General features: G+C 41.8%; 1 pseudogene; it reads left to right on the forward strand.

Moving 5' to 3' along the window:
• The first annotated feature begins 825 nt into the window (after window positions 1-825).
• On the forward strand, window positions 826-1,945 carry LOC106559346 (annotated as a pseudogene).
• Window positions 1,946-8,143: the final 6,198 nt, after the last annotated feature.

The raw sequence follows: 8,143 nt of genomic DNA on the forward strand, positions 1-8,143 counted from the left end.
TTATACTTTCCCTTAAAATAAATGGTAAAAATTTTTATTATAATTGTTAAGTAGAATTCACTGTTACATTAGGTTAAGGCAGAATATGAAAATATTTATGTCAACCATGACTTTCTGTTGGGATTATTATAGATTCTGCGCAATCTCTAAAGAATTTTCCTAGTGTCTTTGGGCTGCTGCTGGAGAAAAAGAAAGCACTGAAAAATTTCCCTTCCAAAGATTGTATCCTTGAATTCAAGCCTTTCCCTCCCTTGTTCCTTTCTCCACTTTGTGTTGGGACACGTGCCCAGGAGGACGACCTAACAACAGAAGCGAACACATCTTAGCTCACGCACTGGATGTGGTTGGTCAATGTACGGATGCACAGTTGCTTTTACTTAAATTAGGTTTTGTAGTTTAACCCCTTGCTCTCATTCAAAAGCTCCCTCTCGAGGTTCCCTGCAGGGTTTGCTGGCTCACATTCTTCCCTTTGATCCCACGTTTACTCAAGATTTTCTCTCTGGCTCCCAGCCCTACCTGTTCAGTTCTAGTTCCAGAGTCCTCTCACTGTGGTCACTGGTGCTGATTCAGTGGCCCTCCATTCTCTCTGGTCTGCCCTGTCAGATTTCCACTGCTCCCTGACCCCGTCTCCCTGCTTCCTGGGTTTGTAGCCTTGGGTAGCTCTACACACCCCTGTCTGTTCTACTTCAGTTCTTTCAGGGTTTTTTGTTGTTGTTGTTGACCACTTTTCAAACTTTGATCACATTTCTGCCAGCATCCCTTTTTATGCTTCCAGAGTTTCTCAATTTAGATTAGCATATGGCCCTTGCCTTTCCATGGTCTGTAATGGAAAGAATTGATGAGGGAAGGTTTGTTTTGTTTTACCGAGTTGCAGCTGATACAGGCAAAAAAGACCATATGATTCAAATATTACCATTTTGCAATTCCTAATAAAATAAAGAATCTGGGCAATGACCATCGATAGTTTATTTTTTTTAAAGATTTTATTTATTTATGAGCAACACAGCAGAGAGGAGAGAGAGAAAGAGGCAGAGACACAGGCAGAGGGAGAAGCAGGCTCCATGCAGGGAGCCTGATGTGGGACTCGATCCCAGGTCCCCAGGATCAGGCCCTGGGCTGAACACGGCATTAAACCCCTGAGCCACCCGGGCTGCCCAATAGCTTTTAAATCATTAAGTGAATGGGCAGCCCGGGGTGGCTCAGTGGTTTAGCGCCACCCTCAGCCCAGGGCCTGATCCTGGAGACACGGGATCAAGTCCCATTCGGGCTCCCTGCATGGAGCCTACTTCTCCCTCTGCCTGTGTCTCTGCCTCTCTCTCTCTCTCTGGTCTCTCATGAATAAATAAATAAAATCTTTTAAAGAAAAATCATTAAGTGAAAAACTAATGGGGAACTTTCTAAAGACTGGATCAAGTTGACAATACTGGAACCCACTGGTGGAAGTTAACATTACAAAAAGGGAAACAACCACACACTCGGTGCCTCGTCAGATGACACAAAAAATATATATGCAGCTCTCTTCCTCTCTGGATGCTTGAAGCTTGGCCACCATCACGAATGACACAGTAACTATCCGGACCACGAAGTTCATGACCAACTGACTACTTTAGCAGAAACAAGTGGTCATTGATGTTCTTCACCCTGGAAGGGCGACAGTACCTAAGACAGAAATTCAGGAAAAACTAGCCAAAACGTACAAGACCACACCAGATGTCGTCTTTGTATTTGGATTCAGAACCCATTTTGGTGATGGCAAGACAGCTGGCTTTGGCATGATTTACGATTCCTTGGACAACATAAAGAAAAATGAATCCAAACATAGACTTGCAAAACATAGCCTGTATGAGAAGAAGAATACCTCAAGAAAACAGTCAAGGGAACACAAGAACAGAATGAAGCAAGTCAGGGAACCGTAAGAGCCAATGTTAGTGCTGGCAAAAAGTGAGTGGAGGCTGGAGAACAGAAGAAGTAAAGGTTCTGCAGTGACTTTATCTGTGGTGATTGTGCAGATTTTTTCATGAGAGGATTAATAAACTAAGAATGTTTATGTAAAAAAAAACATAGATATATACACACACACATACCACTAACTACAAAGTATTCTTGTAAAAAATTGGGAGAGATTCTTATCAAGGCCTCTAGATCCAACTGCCAATTTTATAGGAAACACAGGAGACAGGATATCACACAAAGGCAATCAGCAAAATCCAGAATGTGAAAAATTTTACAGGGAACATTATCTGCTTTCTTCAATAAATTGCAAGAAAAACAAAAAAGGAAAGGAGACGCATATATTACGAAAAACTTTAGAGACATATTAACGTGTAATATATGCCTTTGGCTTCTGATTTGAACAAAGTAAAGCAAATGTAAGCAAATAATGTCTTAGGAAACAAGCAGGGGTGCCTGGGTGGCTCAGTCCCTTTGGCTCAAGTCTGATCGCCAGGTCCTGGGATTAAGCCCCAGGCTTTCTGCTCAGTGGAGAGTCTGCTTTCTCTCTCTCTCTCTCTCTCTCTCTCTCTCGTCAATAAATAAAATCTTAAAAAAAAAAAAAAGAAACAAATCCAAAGACTGGGTAGTTGCTAATATTAGGGAACTATTATTAACTTTTAGATCTAATAATAGCATTGTGGTTATTTTTTCAGAAGAATCCATATCTTTAAACAATATAAAATATTCATAGATATAGTGATATAAACTCTTGGATTTGTATAAAAATAATCCAGGAGATAGAGGATGGAGATAGGGTAAAGATGAAAGGAGATTGGCCATGAATTGACAAATATTGAAGCTGGTGAAGGTAGTTCATCATACTATGTTTTTACACTTTGGTATATATACACTTAAAATTTTTCATAATAAAAAAGTTTAAAACAATTCAGCAAATAATACATTTCTCTGCAGAGGCAATAGGAACTCTAGTGTCAAGAGAGAAGCTTATTCTAAAAATTATAGCCTATCAAATGGAATCTATTCTGTAGGAGTGTAGTGATACTCTCAACCCAATTTCATCTCCTTTTCCTCCAAAAAGCTTCAGAAAATATGATACTGTCTGTTAAAATGTAGACATTGAATGACTGGTGGGTGGGAAGAAAGGTGTTCACTGGGGAAGTAGCAGGTTTATCTGTTAATTTTGGAGAATCTCTGCTTTGTCCTCACCACAGTAGAAAGGAATGTGGTGATCCAGGCTGAAAGCAAATTGTGCAAATCTCAGATGAGTACAAGTTCCCTTAAATGCCCAGTGCAACCCAGTGTGTGTCCCGGGGCCACCTCGGAAATGATCTGGGGAGCCACAGCCATGTAGCTGCTAGTTCCTTGCTATAGCTGGGAGGAGAAAGAAAGCTACTGCTAAAGTAGCAGGATTAGAAAAAACTGAGAACAAAGGGACTGGGATGGTCCTAGGGAGGAATCTACAGCCCAAGTCAGGAAGTTCAAGCCACATCAAGCCCAATTCTAATTCTGACTAAAAGTTAAAGGCTGAAAACTAAGGAGGTTGTGTATAAGTTGCCACCACAAAGACTTCTCAGGCCTAGAAGGACTAGGAAAGAGGTGTCGGAGCCCACTAATAACCAACCGAGTAAAGCAGGAGAGGCTCAACCTTAATGTTGAATTGGAGACAGAGCACATCCTTGGGAGGGACAGAGATGCAGTAGATTTAGTAGAGGGGCTGTGGCCCATTGGTTATGTGGTCTCCTAGGAGTTTAGTGTCACATGTACCTGATTCCAGGCAGTAGGTATCATTCAGTAATAGTGGAGAAGGAATTTGAACCATGGTCTGTGTTCAAGACCAGTTGTTTTCCCATTACACACTCTGTCTCTCAAGCTCATTGAACAGCCTGAGCAAATGGGAGACGCCTCTAACAAGCAGCTCTGTTCTATCCCCGTGGTGTTGTTCTTGTCTTGGCATCCCTCCCAACCCCTTGTTAAATGCCAACCTCCAGCTTTGGCAGCGGTAGAGGAGAGCCAACGGGACACAAAAGGAGGAAGATGAAAGAGTCAATGGGGAAACTAGAGGCAAACCCACCTGGATCGAATCCTGTTTTTTTTTCTTTCCAGCTCACTAGCCTCTGGCAAGTTTCTTGTCCTTTAGTGCTTGTTTTATCATCTGGAAGATGAGCGAGTATTATCTATCTTGAAGGATTGTTGTGAAAATGAAATTTAAAATGGACCATAAAGTACAATATTAAAGTAGCCAAGAGCCCCATTTTCCCTTTGAAGATTGTTTTTGACCACTCAGGGTCCTGGAATAAATGGAAATTGACAGACCTCAGAATAGCAAAAACTTGGGAGGTTTTATTAGGATGTGGCAGCCCCACACCAAGAAAGTCACATACTCAACCTGTTCAAGCTTATTTGGGAAAGAGTTGTTTTTGTGAAATTCTTATGAGTCAAAATATGACAATACCTTGCCCAGTGTCTTCCCAGTAGCAGCCCATCCCATCACCACAGAAGTAAAGGAGATGGAAGAGAGTTTCCTGACAATGTCATCTTGTCCAAAACACTTATGTCTCTTTCTATTTCATGATTTTCAACACTGCCAATAGATTGGGCATCAGACCTCGGTGAAGCAAGTAACTTAAATGATACATATCAAAAGGTCAATTCTTTTGGGCAAGGCAAGGATTCATTCTAAAGCAATTAGCTAGAGCATTGCATCAGGTAAAGTCTAAGATGCCTTTTCAAAGAGATCCAAAAATACAGAGAATTAGGGGCAACTGGCTGGCTCAGTCGGTGGAGTGAACAACACTTGATCTCAAGGTTGTGAGCTCAAGCCCCATGTTGGATGTAGAGATCACTTCACAATGAAATCTTTAAAAAAAAATACAGAGGATTGGGGAAATGTAATGTGTGAGGAGTTTATTTCCCTCATACATTGTAACCCTTAAATAAGAAGTCCAGGTTGAGGAAAGGCTCTGCTTTGTGTGGGCTATGGTATGTGACGATACTGGCAGATAATGGAGGAAGAGAATAATTGCAATGTTTTTTGCTTATGTATCATAAAGATCTTTATCCTTTTTCACATTATTCCTCAGTATAGCTATTGCCCACGAGAGTTAACGCCTTTCTTCTTTCCAAATTATTTGTATCAAGTATGTTGGAGGGAATCCCTGGGTGGCTCAGTGGTTTAGCGCCTGCCTTTGGCCCACAGCGTGATCCTGGAGTCCCGGGATCGAGTTCCACATCAGGCTCCTTGCATGGAGCCTGCTTCTCCCTCTGCCTGTGTCTCTGCCATTCTCTCTCTCTCTCTCTCTCTGTGTGTCTTTCATGAATAAATAAAATCTTTGAAAAAAAAAAAAAGTATGTTGGAGATGACCAAATCCTTTGCAGATAATTTTTTAAAAATTTTAAAGATTTATTTATTTATTTTGAGAGAGACAAAGGCAGAGACAGAGTGTGTGGGGGGTGGGGGCAGAAGGAGAGGGTGAGAGAGAATCTCAAGCAGACCCTGCACTCAGCATGATGTGCGGCTTGATCCTGTGAGCCTGAGTTCATGATGTGAGCAGAAACCAAGAGTCGGACACTTAACCAGCTGAGCCATCCAGGTGCCCCTTAATTAAACTTTAATTAAATTTGCAAATACTGTTCCACTTTGACACTGTAAAAAAAAAAAATAGCCCTATTTTTCACAAGAACAGTCTCTAGAATTGTTACTGACTTTGAGTCATGAGCATTTATGTTTATTTTTAAAGGAATCATTTGACTAATGTTTCCTAGAATAGAACTTCATTATTGTATTTAATTTTAAATGTCTTACTAGGTTAGCTGTTGACAACTCTAAATTTTGACTGATTTTCAAAAAGGGCATCCATCATAAAGATACAGAAATTTAAGGAACAGGGAAAATAAATGCTTAACTCAGGAGCCCCTTTAACAACTTTTTCAAGATCCTCTTTGATCAATAGCCATCCAATCAAGACCAAGTCTCCAGGAGAATGCTGTAATTTTGTTCATTTCGAGCTAAGTCACCGAAGACATTTCCACTGCATTTGTTGTCTCCATTTTATATATCCTTTTGGGTTACCAAAGGACCATTATAGAACCTTCTCTAACATTAATCTTCTAAAGCCTTTCTCAGGCACAAATAATTAAAACTTTTCTTTTTCCTAGACCCAAGGGACTTCTTTTAGATCTGCTGAACAACTTCTACTATGATAGATTGGGGAGGGTTTATACTATTCTTCTTTAACTGGTGATGAAACCTTAAGGAACATATTTTTTTCCATTGTTTACACAGTCACGAAATATCCAAATGAATAAAGAAACTCATCAATTATCTGGGCTTCCTGTTTTCCTGACACACACACAGACAAAAACAGGTAAAGACTATCATCTGGAACACTAAAATTTTTTTCCCCACCTCTAACCTAGTAGTTTATGCCTGTAGATAGTTTTAGACAATAGGTGGAATGAAAAGCCAGACTGGAAGGATCATGCTCATTTTCTTGAATTCTGGGCAATATCCCAACATTAAAATGAATTGTTCTCAGAGCTGTGGGGAGTGGATATCTGAAATCACTCCTTGACAAGCTGCAGGAGGCTTGGGGACTATGAAATGGTAAAATGTCAGTTTGAAGGAAATTAAAGGTTTCAAATCCTGAAGTTGACCTTAGAGAAAAGGTTGATTCTTGAGCAACCACAGGGGTGAAACACAGCCACAATGCATCTAAGCGATGATTATCTAGAGCACAAACCTCAGAGGCCCCCAAATCAGCAGAATGCTGGAATAAGAAGGAGGCAGGGCAAATAGGTCTTAGTTCCAATGCTGCTGGTTACTGTTTGCTTATGTTCTCTAAAAGCCAAAGAGTTGATGGCGCAAGTGGTTTCGCATCCGAGCTTCGGAGCCAGACTGTCTAGGCTCACAGAGCTGATCCTTTCATTTACCAAAGGGTGAACTTGGGAATCTCAAGCTCTCTAAGCCACATCTGTGAAACAGGACTAATGATAGAACCTGACTCTGAGGAGTGTCATGAAGAGTCCATGAGCGAGGATATATACACTTGGCACACATTAAATGCTCAGCTATAGAGCTCCCTTTAGTATTATTACTCCCACGAGCTGCTGAAAGGAGCATCTGAGAGAAAAGACATGAAATGCTGTGAAGACTGCAAACGGCCAGGCTAATTCAAGGTATCATTAGTTTGTTGGTTCTCCATCAGACTTGCCTCAGCAACCCATCAGGGCTGGGCGGAAGCTCAAACCGTAATGGGAATGAGTACTCCTTCTCGGTCCTGCTAAGTTCCTGCAACGTGTGTTTGCAGGAACTTGCAAGAGAAAGTAATTTCTTCCTCCCATGTATCTGGTTAAGTAGAGACCTAGCACTGCTGGTGGCCATAGCCTCACCAGGATGCTTACCTAATATTTTAATAAAGCTCAGGTCCATCCCTTGCCCTTGGAATTAAGAAATGCTGGGAAAGAGATGGGAACAGGGGTCATACTCCTTCCTCCCTTCTTCTTTATCCTGCCATACACAGCCCCCTTCTTAGGTTTGCTGGCCAGCAGATCCACCATACTTTGAGTTATCCCATAGGTTCACCATCTCCCCTTGCATATAAGACTGCCCTAGTCAGGAATTACAAAGTCCAGCTTTCTGCCTCTGCACAGATTGAATTGAGCGTATGAAGATTTGGACCACTGATTGGGATGAGTTAACTTGAAATGAAATGGATTCTGCCGCTTGAGAAATATTCTTGGAAGAAAACAAAAGACTAAATGCTGCTATTCAGACATTGCTAAAGGGGCGCCTGGGTGGCCCAATCAGTTAAGCGTCTGCCTCCAGCTCAGGTCGTGAACCCAGGGTCCTGGGATCGAGTCTCACGTCAAGCACCCAGCTCAGCAGGAAGTCTGCTTCTCCCTCTCCCTCTCCCTCTAGCCCTCTGCCCTGCTTGTGCTCTCGCTCACTCACTCTCTCAAAAGAATACATATAAAAATCTTTTTTAAAAAAAATGTTGTGGGGCAACTGGCTGGCTCAGTCAATTAAGTGTCTGCCTTTGGCTCAGGTCAGGATTCTGAGGTCCTGAGATCCAGTCCTGCGTCAGGCTCCCTGCTCAGTCGGGGAGCCTGCTTCTCCCTCTCCCTCTGCTGTTCCTCCGGCTTGCGCTCTCTCTCTGTCAAATAAGTAAGTAAATAAATAAATAAAGTTGCT

The sequence above is a fragment of the Canis lupus genome, chromosome 10, assembly GCF_011100685.1.
Source record: "Canis lupus familiaris isolate Mischka breed German Shepherd chromosome 10, alternate assembly UU_Cfam_GSD_1.0, whole genome shotgun sequence".
NCBI classification, from domain to species: Eukaryota; Metazoa; Chordata; class Mammalia; order Carnivora; family Canidae; genus Canis; species Canis lupus.